The 11,377-nt window shown below is 45.9% G+C and overlaps 1 pseudogene; it reads left to right on the top strand.

The window, feature by feature from the left end:
- Positions 1 to 870: 870 nt before the first annotated feature.
- LOC127641866 (nucleotidyltransferase MB21D2-like) lies at positions 871 to 8,787 on the top strand (annotated as a pseudogene).
- Positions 8,788 to 11,377: the final 2,590 nt, after the last annotated feature.

Below are 11,377 nucleotides of genomic sequence, written 5' to 3'. Positions count from 1 at the left end.
ACAGACACCCTCAAAATGTTTAAACCCCAAATGCATTCCGTTTTGGCAACTTTAATATAATAACAGTCTAATCCCATGCATGCATAAGCTGATTAAAGCCATTAGTATTCACGTCAGCGGATAAAACAGAGGGACCTGAGATGCTCACAGTGAGAGGAGTGATGTATTACCTGTTGGTCAGGTAGTGTTTATTGCAGCAGCCTTCAGCAGCCCGTCTGAACAACACTGCGCCCCTCAGCGCCATCATCTCTGCGACCCCTCCGCTGCTGTCATGGATGAGACTTCCGCATTAGACCACGCCCACAGCGCACCCTGCTGGAGGAGGAATGACACAACATAAACACATAACACATAATTATTTTATTATTATTATACATATCGAATGCATAAGCTATACTTGGGTATAAATTAATCATAAATTGTAAACATTATGTATTATATATATATATTTATCTATAACAATACTGTATATTTTAATGATAAATTAAGCCTACTTATCTGTCATATAATTCACAAAGTATCGCCTGTTCAGTGTACATTGGAATAAAACATGTTTAAATCTCAATTGAATGAGTATTTATACTTTTATTTCCTTATTAATGTTGGCATTTTTTTCCCATGTGTATTTATTTCCACATTCATGCTTGAACATTGCGCTTTAAATATAAAAATATTTTCATTTTTAGCCAGAATTTTACAAATTAAAAAGGAAATTTTATTCATTTATTTATGGTGAGGTTTGATTTGTTTGACTGTTTATTAATTTATTTGGGGACAAGTGTATTGTTATAATGTTGTCCATCCTTATAGTGTATGCTCTTTGTTTAGTAGAAATGTATAAAGGTGTTCGTGTGAGCCTCTGCGCCACACCCGTCCGGTGCGCGACACTCAAATGACTCGAACAAACACACGCCCTCCAGCAGCTCCCGGTACAGCGCGTGCGCTCCGGTGCTCCGGTGTCTCTTCCTCGCGAACATGGCGGCGCCTGCGCTCTCCAGCCGGACTGGTTCAGCTGGCAGCAGCCCCACCGCCACACCGAATAGCACCAAACCCGTCCCGAACTGCCCCGAGCTAGACTTCAGGTCCGGCTCCAGGATAGAGGAACTCAACCGACTGATAGCCGAATTCAGCAAGCACGACCAGCGCGAGTATGATGACCAGAGAGCGCTGGAGATCCACACGGCCAAAGACTTCATATTCTCCATGCTCGGTGAGAAACAGCCCGCTTGCATGCATTTATACATAAAGAGCAAGACATTCCGAGCGTTACGTGCATGTGAAAGTGAAAATGGTTTATGGTTGATTATATCTCTTATTGTTATGCGCTGCAATCAGTGTTGAGTGCGTGTGAGAGAGTGAGTGAGAGAGAGAGAGAAAGAGATTGTGGGTGAGAGAGAGAGAGAGAGAGAGAGAGAGATTGTGTGTGTGTGTGTGTGTGTGTGTGTGTGTGTGTGTGTGTGTGTGTGTGTGTGTGTGTGTGTGTGTGTGAGAGAGAGAGAGAGAGAGAGGGTGAGTGGGTGTGGTAAAGCTGTAAGTCGTGCTAAGTGAGTTTTGAGTGAGTGAAGTGAGAGAGGTTCGTGAGTGGGTTGGGTAGAATGTAATGAGTAGAGTAGTAGAGAGCATGAGTGGAGTGTGTGAGTGACTGAGTGAGAGAGAGAGATTGTGTGAGTGAGTGAGAGAGAGAGAGAGAGATTGTGTGTGTGTGTGTGTGTGTGTGGGGGTGGGGGGGCGTGGGTGGGTGGGTGAGAGAGAGAGAGATTGTGGGTGAGAGAGAGAGAGAGAGAGAGATTGTGTGCGCGAGTGTGTGCGTGCGAGCGAGCGAGTGAGTGAGTGTGAGTGTTTTTTTGCAACAAAAGTGCAGTTTTCTCACTAATTTAGCTGAGGGTTAGGGTTAGATTAGGTTAGGGTAGGGTTAAGTTAGGGTTAGGTTACGGTTAGTTACGGTTAGGGTTAAGTTAGGGTTAGGTTACGGTTAGTTAGGGTTAGGTTAGGGTTAAGGTAGGGTTAAGTTAGGGTTAGGTTAAGGTTAGGTTACGGTTAGTTACGGTTAGGGTTAAGTTAGGGTTAGGTTAAGGTTAGTTAGGGTTAGGTTAGGGTTAAGGTAGGGTTAAGTTAGGGTTAGGTTAGGTTAGGGTTAAGGTAGGGTTAGGTTAAGGTTAGTTAGGGGTAGGGTTAGGTTAAGGTTAGTTACGATTAGGTTAGGGTTAAGGTAGGGTTAAGTTAGGGTTAGGTTACGATTAGGTTAGGGTTAAGGTAGGGTTAAGTTAGGGTTAGGTTACGGTTAGTTAGGGTTAAGGTAGGGTTAAGTTAGGGTTAGGTTAGGGTTAAGGTAGGGTTAGGGTTAGGTTAGGGTTAAGTTAGGGTTAGGTTAAGGTTAGTTAGGGTTAAGGTAGGGTTAAGTTAGGGCTAAGGTTAAGGTTAGTTAGGGTTAGGTTACGGTTAGTTACGGTTAGGTTAGTGTTAAGGTAGGGTTAAGTTAGGGTTAGGTTAAGGTTAGTTAGGGTTAGTTTAGGGTTAAGGTAGGGTTAAGTTAGGGTTAGGTTACGGTTAGTTATGGTTAAGTTAGGGTTAGGTTACAGTTAGTTACGGTTAGGTTAGGGTTAAGGTAGGGTTAAGTTAGGGTTAGTTTAGGGTTAAGGTAGGGTTAAGTTAGGGTTAGGTTACGGTTAGTTTAGGGTTAAGGTAAGGTTAGGTTAGGGTTAGGTTAAGGTTAGTTAGGGTTAGGTTAGGGTTAAGGTAGGGTTAAGTTAGGGTTAGGTTAAGGTTAGTTAGGGTTAGGGTTAGGTTACGGTTAGGTTAGGGTTAAGTTAGGGTTAGGTTAATGTAAGTTAGGGTTAAGTTAGGGTAGGGTTAAGTTAGGGTTAGGGTTAGGTTTACGTGACATAAATGTAACAGTTTTTAACTGTTAATCAAAGTCTAAAATTTATCTCCGACTGTGCTCCTAAATTTTTGACTGCTCCTAAAAAATCTTAGGAGCACGAGCGCACCTAAACAAAAATGTTAACATCGAGCCATGATGAAGATATATCTTTTGGGGGGTCTGGGTAGCTCAAAGAATAAAGACACTGACTATCACCCCTGGAGTCGGGAGTTTGAATCCAGGGTGTGCTGAGTGACTCCAGCCAGGTCTCCTAAGCAACCAAATTGGCCCGGTTGCTGGGGAGGGTAGAGTCACATGGGGTAACCTCCTCTTGGTCACTATAACGTGGTTCACTCTCCGCGTGGAATAGCGTGAAGCCTCCACACTTGCTACGTAGCCACGTGATAAGATGCGCGGATAGACGGTCACAGGCGAGGAGGCTACTGAGATTTGGCCTCCACCACCCGGATTGAGGCGAGTCACTATGCCACAGTTCTGGTCGTGTGGGCATCTTTAGACCACGTCCACGCTAAAACGTTTTCTTTTGACAATGCATTGAATGCACTACATGCACACTAGAGTGGTGTTTTCCTTACCAGAAACGTATTGCTGTAGCTTTGTATACAGCGTGTAAAAGAGTTGAGTTCTCGGAGAATGCCACCAGAACTGACGGATTGTAAGCGCAGTGATCAGGAAGGCTTTGCAGAAGAGAGCAGTCCAAACACATGAGTGCTGGAACCACAAACGAGTCTGAACCCCGAGGCGAGGCAGTGAGGCAACACTTGACTTCTGCTGTCTTTGGGTTCACTCTGTCTCTCACTCTCAATTATACTCAAATGTTTATTCAGCCTCATAATCGTTCTGTGTCATGTGCCAGGATAGATAACATTTGTAGACTTCTCTCATTCTCCGTGCTGATTTTGGAAATCCAAATCTGTGGAATGGCTTTAAAGTCAACATGAAATCAAATTTGGCACGTTCATTTTTATTGCATATTTCTGGTCCTGTTGTGAATGAATTATAAGTGCACATTATAGAGTGCAACAGTCCGTTTCTGTAAGGAAAGATCCCATTAATTCGATATGATAACACTTAAATGACAAAGTTTGGTACTGTCACTTTAAGAGTTTAACCCGCATCTCACAGTCTCGCACAGGTGTTACGGATCATTTCACACATTTCACAAATTCACACCTTTTCTGCCCAATTTGTGACGCCCAATTCCCAATGCGCTCCAAGTCCTCATGGTGGCGTAGTGACTCGCCTCAATCCGGGTGGCGGAGGACGAATCTCAGTTGCCTCCGTGCCTGTGAATGTCAATCCACGCATCTTATCACTTGGCTTGTTGAGCGTGTTACCGCGGAGACCTAGCGCTTGTGGAGGCTTCACGCTATTCTCCGCGGCATCCATTCACAACTTGCCACACACCTCACCGAGAGCGAGAACCACATTATAGCGACCACGAGGAGGTTACCCCATGTGACTATACCCTCCCTAGCAACCGGGCCAATTTGCTTGCTAAGGAGAACTGGCTGCAGTCACTCAGTACACCCTCTAGCGGTTGAAGCATAAAACTGCATGTTACGTGCGGAAGAACGCTTTACGTGAGTTGTTTAGGCACTGCTCTTCTGCGGAAACGATCTTATGGGTTGAGGACTCTACTAGGATTTTACATGCAGAGCTGGTGTCATGAGTTGATGTGCTGTTCATGTTGATACTATGTTATTCGTTTGAACAATTATAACTGATTGTGGCAGGGCGAGGGCGGGTCGTGACTCCGCACACCCGGCCCCTAATCAGGCTAATTAGCACTCGAGAGGGATAAAGGCCAACCGAAGATGGCAGTGCGCCATTCTCGCTGCCTCCTTTCCATGAATCCCTTTACACTGGTTCCAAAACCCGGGAAGGAGGATGGATGCGCCATAGTAGAGTCCTCGCCACTACCATCCACCCGAACGGAGCAGCCGCGAGGGGAAGAGGGGCTCCTAACCGACCACCTGGAGCGGTCAGGACCGCTGTAAGGGGTGGAGGAGACCCCTACCAGCCGCTGAAACGTGGCGGGGTCTGAGACCGCCGACCGCGAGCGGGGAAGGGCTCCTGGCAGACCACCTGGTGCGGTCAGGGCCACTGCAAGGGGCGGAGGAGACCCCTACCAGCCGCTGAAACGTGGCAGGGTCTGAGACCGCCGACCGCAAGCGGGGAGGGGCTCCTAACCGACCACCTGGAGTGGTCAGGGCCCCTGCAAGGGGTGGAGGAGACCCCTACCAGCCGCTGAAATGTGGCGGGGTCTGAGTCCGTCGACCGCGACCGGGGAGGTGCTCCTGGCCGACCGCCTGAAGCGGGAGGACCGCTGCCAGGTGCGGAGTAGACCCCTTCCATTAACCGGAATGCAGAGGGGCTGGAGGACTTCCTACGATCCTCCCGGGGAGGCGCGGCACGGCTGTCATCCATTAGAGGGTGGAGGAGTGGACGAGGATCAAGCTAAGGTGTATCATAGAACCAGCGAGTTAGTCTATCTCTCCTCTCTCTCCCACTGCCGCTCCGTGTTGGCCTTTCCCTCTAAATAATGCAAGTGAACCATAATACTATAGTAGTAGGTCTATATACTGCAAATGTAAAAAGACTGTAATATCTTTATTACTATAATGATATGCAATATAATAATGACAATAATAGATGTTTAATTGTTTATTTGGAAGAACAATTATAATAGAGTCCAGTCAAGCATGTAGTTTCTGCAGCATAAAACATAATTGCAATAATAATGGCTGGTTTGAAACAAGTTCAAATTGCACTTTGAGTATTCTGAGGTTGTTTGCGGGCGTAGATTCAAAGTTGGCCTGAAGGTGTATTGCTGGATGCTTCATTTGAGTTGTGCGTCAGATGTGCTGCTAGGCGAGTCACTAACTTGTTTTTGTTTTTGCAAAAGTCTCTAGAGATGCTTCTGCTGCTAATGGTAGTTTTTAACCCCCTAGAGTCACTCCCTGCTGCTGATGTCATAATCGAGGGATTCTTTTCTTCAAACGTCTGTTGGCTGTTTCTACAGACTCCAGTCAGGAATGTTCATTGTGTTTGCATTGGAAGATTATGGGCACTACTGTGTTTTCACGAGTGCAGACTGCTCTCGTGGTTGAAGATTAAACTTCATGTGAATCCCTTTGGGAAATCTTGCTCTGTAATCCAATGCCCTACATTCTCTGTATTGGGAATTCTTGTTGGAATTACTGTATTTACAAGATGACGGCTTGGTCAAGGTTGTCGGTCCTTGCTATTCAATATGCCCCTTCATTTACAAAGTGAAAATAGATCATATAATATTAAAAAGTTGCATAATAAAATGGCATGTACCATTTTAAGTATTTTTCAAATAGGTAAACATTGCCTCAAGGTTTAGACCATTTGGACCAAGACGGAGAAGTCGGAGCTTATATAAATATTTATGTAATGTAAATGGGTGTTTCTTCAACTTTAATGTTGATTTTTATTAAAACAAACAGATTTCGAATTTTTTCTTTCTCCCCAAACTGGAATGCCCAATTCCCAATGCGCTCTAAGTCCTCGTGGTGGCATAGTGACTCGCCTCAATCCGGGTGGTGGAGGACGAATCTCAGTTGCCCCAGCGTCTGAGACCGTCAATCTCGCGATCTTATCACGAGGCATCCACGCACAAATCCCCACACGCCCCACCGAGAGCGAGAACCACATTATAGCGACCACGGGGAGGTTACCCCATGTGACTCTACCCACCCTAGCAACCGGGCCAATTTGGTTGCTTAGGAGACCTGACTGGAGTCACTCAGCCAGTATTGCCGCTGACTATCACCCCTGAAGTCGTGAGTTTGAATCCAGGGTGTGCTGAGTGACTCCAGCCAGGTCTCCTAAGCAACAAAATTGGCCCTGTTGCTAGGAAGGGTAGAGTCACATGGGGTAACCTCCTCGTGGTGGTGATTAGTGGTTCTCAGCCTCAATGAGGCGTGTGGCAAGTGACTCCAACCAGGTCTCCTAAGCAACCAAATTGGCCCGGTTGCTAAGGAGGGTAGAGTCACATGGGGTAACCTCCTCGTGGTGGTGATTAGTGGTTCTCGCTCTCAATGGGGCGTGTGGTAAGTTGTGTGTGGATCGCGGAGAGTAGCATGAGCCTCCACATGATGCTGTCACTATTGTGATCTCCCAAAGCTATTACGCCAGACTACATTAAACCGAAAGCCAACTGTAGAGGGGAGGAGGGCGGGGCTGGAATGATGCACGCCCGGTCCCCAATCGGCCTGATGGGGCGCGCGAGGGATGAAGGCGGCCAGTGACGACAATTCGGGAGAGAGAGTATTACGGGCAGCTGCCCTGTATGTGTTTGTGTGTGTCTTTTTATTTAATTGAATATTATTTATATTGTTAAGCCGGTTCTCGCCTCCTCCTTGCCCATCTAAACCCCCTTACACCAACTTAGAGAATTGGAAAGCGCATAAATTAGGCTTCTAATTTAAATGTCGACTAGAAGTCCACATTGATGAAAGTACCCAAAGTTGAAGAAAGACCCTTTTTTTTTTACTAGTCTTAACTTATTACGAATATTCTGACATAACGTCATTGCGGCTTAAATGAGTGTGCAATCAACCCAGTTTGTTTTTGTCCTGCACTGATGATGGTATTTCTTGTTTTCAGGGATGGTGCAAAAGCTGGACCAGAAACTTCCGGTTGCCAACGAGTACTTGCTCTTATCGGGTGGGGTTAGAGAAGGCGTGGTCGACATGGACCTGGACGAGTTGACGGTTTACGCCCGGGGGACGGATTACGACATGGACTTTACGCTACTGGTTCCTGCGCTCAAACTTCATGACCGAAACCAGCCCGTCACACTGGACATGCGCCATTCCGCGCTATGCCATTCCTGGCTTAGCTTGCGTTTGTTTGACGAGGGAACCATCAACAAGTGGAAGGACTGTTGCACCGTAGTCGACCACATGAACAGCGCCACCAACTACTTCTTCTCCCCCATGCTAGTGGCGGACTGGTTCTACGAATCCATCAGCGTGGTTCTCACGGAGATTCAGAAGAAACCGCAGCGGGGAGTTCCGCGCGTCGAGAAAGTTGAGCTGAAATGGAACGGTCATCTCCATCATCTTGGCCGCCGGTGGCAGCCGAATGTTGTACTGCACGTAGTTCCGGTGGTTTCTTTCAAAGGTTGGCCGCGGTGGCCCAGAGTTGGTTGATGGAGAACCATTTTTGGGATGGGAAGATCACAGAAGAGGAAGTGATTAGCGGGTTTTATTTGCTTCCTGCCTGCTCTTCCACAGGCAAGAAGGAAAACGAGTGGCTTCTGTCGCTTGCGCGTAGTGAGGTGCAACTAAAGAAATGCATCTCCATGAGTCTGATGCAGGCGTACCAGGCATGCAAAGCTCTCATTATCAAGCTTCTATCTCGACCCAAAGCTATCAGCCCCTACCACCTGCGCTCGCTAATGCTCTGGGCCTCGCGACCGCCTGCCGCGACGCTGTACTTGGCACAGGAAGACTACGCCGCTCACTTCCTGTTGGGTTTGATCGACGACTTGCAACACTGCTTGGTGAATAAGACCTGTCCCAATTACTTTATCCCACAATGCAACATGCTAGAGCACCTGAGCGACGATACGGCCATGTTGCACGCCAAGAAGTTGTCGTCCGTGGCGTTCCGACCCGCGGAACACTTGCGAGCACGATTGAGCATGCTAAAGCCGCTCTCGCCTCACCCTCGAAGCTTCAATGGCGCGGCGGAAGTTCAAACCTGCCGTCGCCGCCGCCGGACCCGGGAATGACCAGCAACCGGACGACCAGCTTGCCAAGAAACTCCAGCAGCTGGTCACAGAGAATCTGGGAAATCCATCTCCGCTTTTATCAACCCAGATGACGCCACGCGACCTCACTTCCGCGATCGATGACAAATTCTTCTAATGCCGTGGCCCCCATGATTTCTTGATTGGACAGTTAGATTTTTTGAACAAAGAAGCCACAACCACATTGATGCCGCTGTATGCCAATCTGTGTTTCGAGCATTTTGGGGATATCGAACGCGTCTGGCTTTATGAGACTTGTAATGGACATGATCCTGTTTTGTTGCTGCCGTTTAAAGACATGTCATATCTGTGACCCCCATAGTAGACGCCAAGTTATGGCTGGTTGTACTGGAAGAATAGAGAGATTTACGGAAGTGGGAGAGAAAGATTTGTCCATGGCTCATACAAAACAGGAAACCATTATCTCAACGCATAAGTGCAATTAGACCGAATGCATTTACACGCAACTGCTTTACTTGTAATTACATTGTAACATGACACTGTAAACACTTTTGTAGTGTTTAGACACACTTACTAAAATGTATTACAAACTTCCATGAACTGCGCACACACACACACACACACACACACACACACACACACACACACTGAATACAAAATCTGTGCATATCTCATTGGTTAAATATCACGATAAAAATCTTGAGGCCACATTTCACAGAAAAATCTAAAAAATTAAAAACATGATATTTTGCAGTTTTTACGATTTTTGTGCATTGGGATATTATAATGGTCTCATTACTGTAATGCGCTTTGGAGTTATTTGTAGGGCGGGCGATATGGCTTAAAATTGTTATCATGATAATCTTTATCATATTGTTCGACATCGATATTTATCACGATATACATTTACACATTGTCCCGAGAGAACATTTTGAAACCGCGTTAACTCATGTGGCGCTCCATGTCTGCACACATGCAGGGAAAAGAGGCGACGCCGCGCGGGATGGGGCAGCAATAATGCATGTTTGGTGCTAGAGAACAATATTCAAGATTACAGCGCCGAAAGATCAGAGCTGTTGTCCACATCACCGTTGTTCTGTCGCTCTTACGCTAGAGACAATGAGCCGAGCGCAACCGTTGTCATGAAGTCTTGCGGCGCGGATGGAGTCAATCCGTGTCCGACGTAGCCTAATCGTTAGCAAGGCAGCTAGCATTAGCAAGTTCATCCAGTCTGACACTACGCTACCACTGGCGCATTGTGAGCTGAAGCTGAGAGCGCTTCCAATTAATTCCTATGAAAGGCTAGCGTCACGCCGCTAGGTGGAGCGGTAGCTCTCTCCTAGCGCTGTGAGCCGTTGAGCGGATTTGTCCGCCCCAGCAGAAACGCAGCCTGAGAACGTCGAACTGCTTGTGTTTTAGCGACACGCAGTAAATATCGAAAATTCCTCACAAGCTTATTGTGGATTTTCTTTATCGTGATGTATATCGCTTTATCACCCAGTCCTAGTTATTTGCAATTAATGTTATGCTCAGTGGTGGTTCTCATTACCAATTAAATTTAGTTTTTTAATCCAAACCTGCATATATTAAGCCATTTCAATAATTTATTTATTTATAAAAAAAATTTGTTGAGAATTGGTGGGGGAAATCTGCAATGTGCATTACATTACTCGAGGATGATATTATTATTATTATTATTATTATTTTGCATTACATTAATGAGAATTGGGGGAAAACTCATTAAAATGATGTCGCAATTTGAAATTTATTTTATTTGCTTGTGATTTTTTAAATATATATATATATGCTGCTGAACATGATGGGTGCATTGGATAATTTTTAGTGGTGCTTGCCAAAGGCAAGGAGGCATCACTATTGTTCTCTTGCATACTTATTATTATTCTTCTGATTATTATTATTATTCCACACAAAGTTTGGCGCTACTCCTCCCAGCAGCTTTAGTCACAGACCCCTGAGTGAGGCCAAATCGCGTGGCTCATTGAGAGGTGTGCTTTTCTAAGCGATCGGTGTCATGATGTTACGCGACAGCCGCCCCATTGACTAACATTGCGGAATGTTCAGAAATTTAAATCCCAACCGACATTTTCATACACACACAAAGGGCCTGACAACCCTGTGTCTCTCCCTCTCTCTCTCCCTCAGAGGATTTATATTATCAAGCAGCCAATAAATAATGACCTAAAATCTTCATAGCTACACCCTAAAACATGCTAAAAACGTGCTAGCATCGTGCTAACATATGCTAGCATCGCCTAGCGAGTGTTAAAACATGCTAAAAAGCGTCTTAAGCATCATGCAAACGCATGCTAGCATCATGCTAACACATGCTAACATCGCCTAGCCGAAGTCGCTAAAACATGCAAAACGTCGTTAGCATCATGTCAACACATGCTAGCATACGCCTAACGAGCGTTCTAACATGCTAAAAAGTGTTAAGCATCATGCTAACATATGCTAGCATCGCCTAGCAAAGTGTTAAAACATTCTAAAAACATGTTAGCATCATGCTAACACATGCTAAGCATCGCCTAGCCGAGTGCTAAAACATGCAAAAATGTGCTAGCATCATGCTAACAAATGCTAGCATCGCCTAGCGGTCGCTCTAACATGCTAAAACGTCGCTAGCATCATCTAACACATGCTTAGCATTGCCCTAGTGAAGTGTTAAAACATGTTAAAGCGTATCATGATCATGTTAACACAGCAATACGTAACTGAACGAAGTA

The sequence above is a fragment of the Xyrauchen texanus genome, unplaced genomic scaffold (genome assembly GCF_025860055.1).
Source record: "Xyrauchen texanus isolate HMW12.3.18 unplaced genomic scaffold, RBS_HiC_50CHRs HiC_scaffold_206, whole genome shotgun sequence".
NCBI classification, from domain to species: domain Eukaryota; kingdom Metazoa; phylum Chordata; class Actinopteri; order Cypriniformes; family Catostomidae; genus Xyrauchen; species Xyrauchen texanus.
This window is presented reverse-complemented; position numbering and strand designations above follow the sequence as displayed.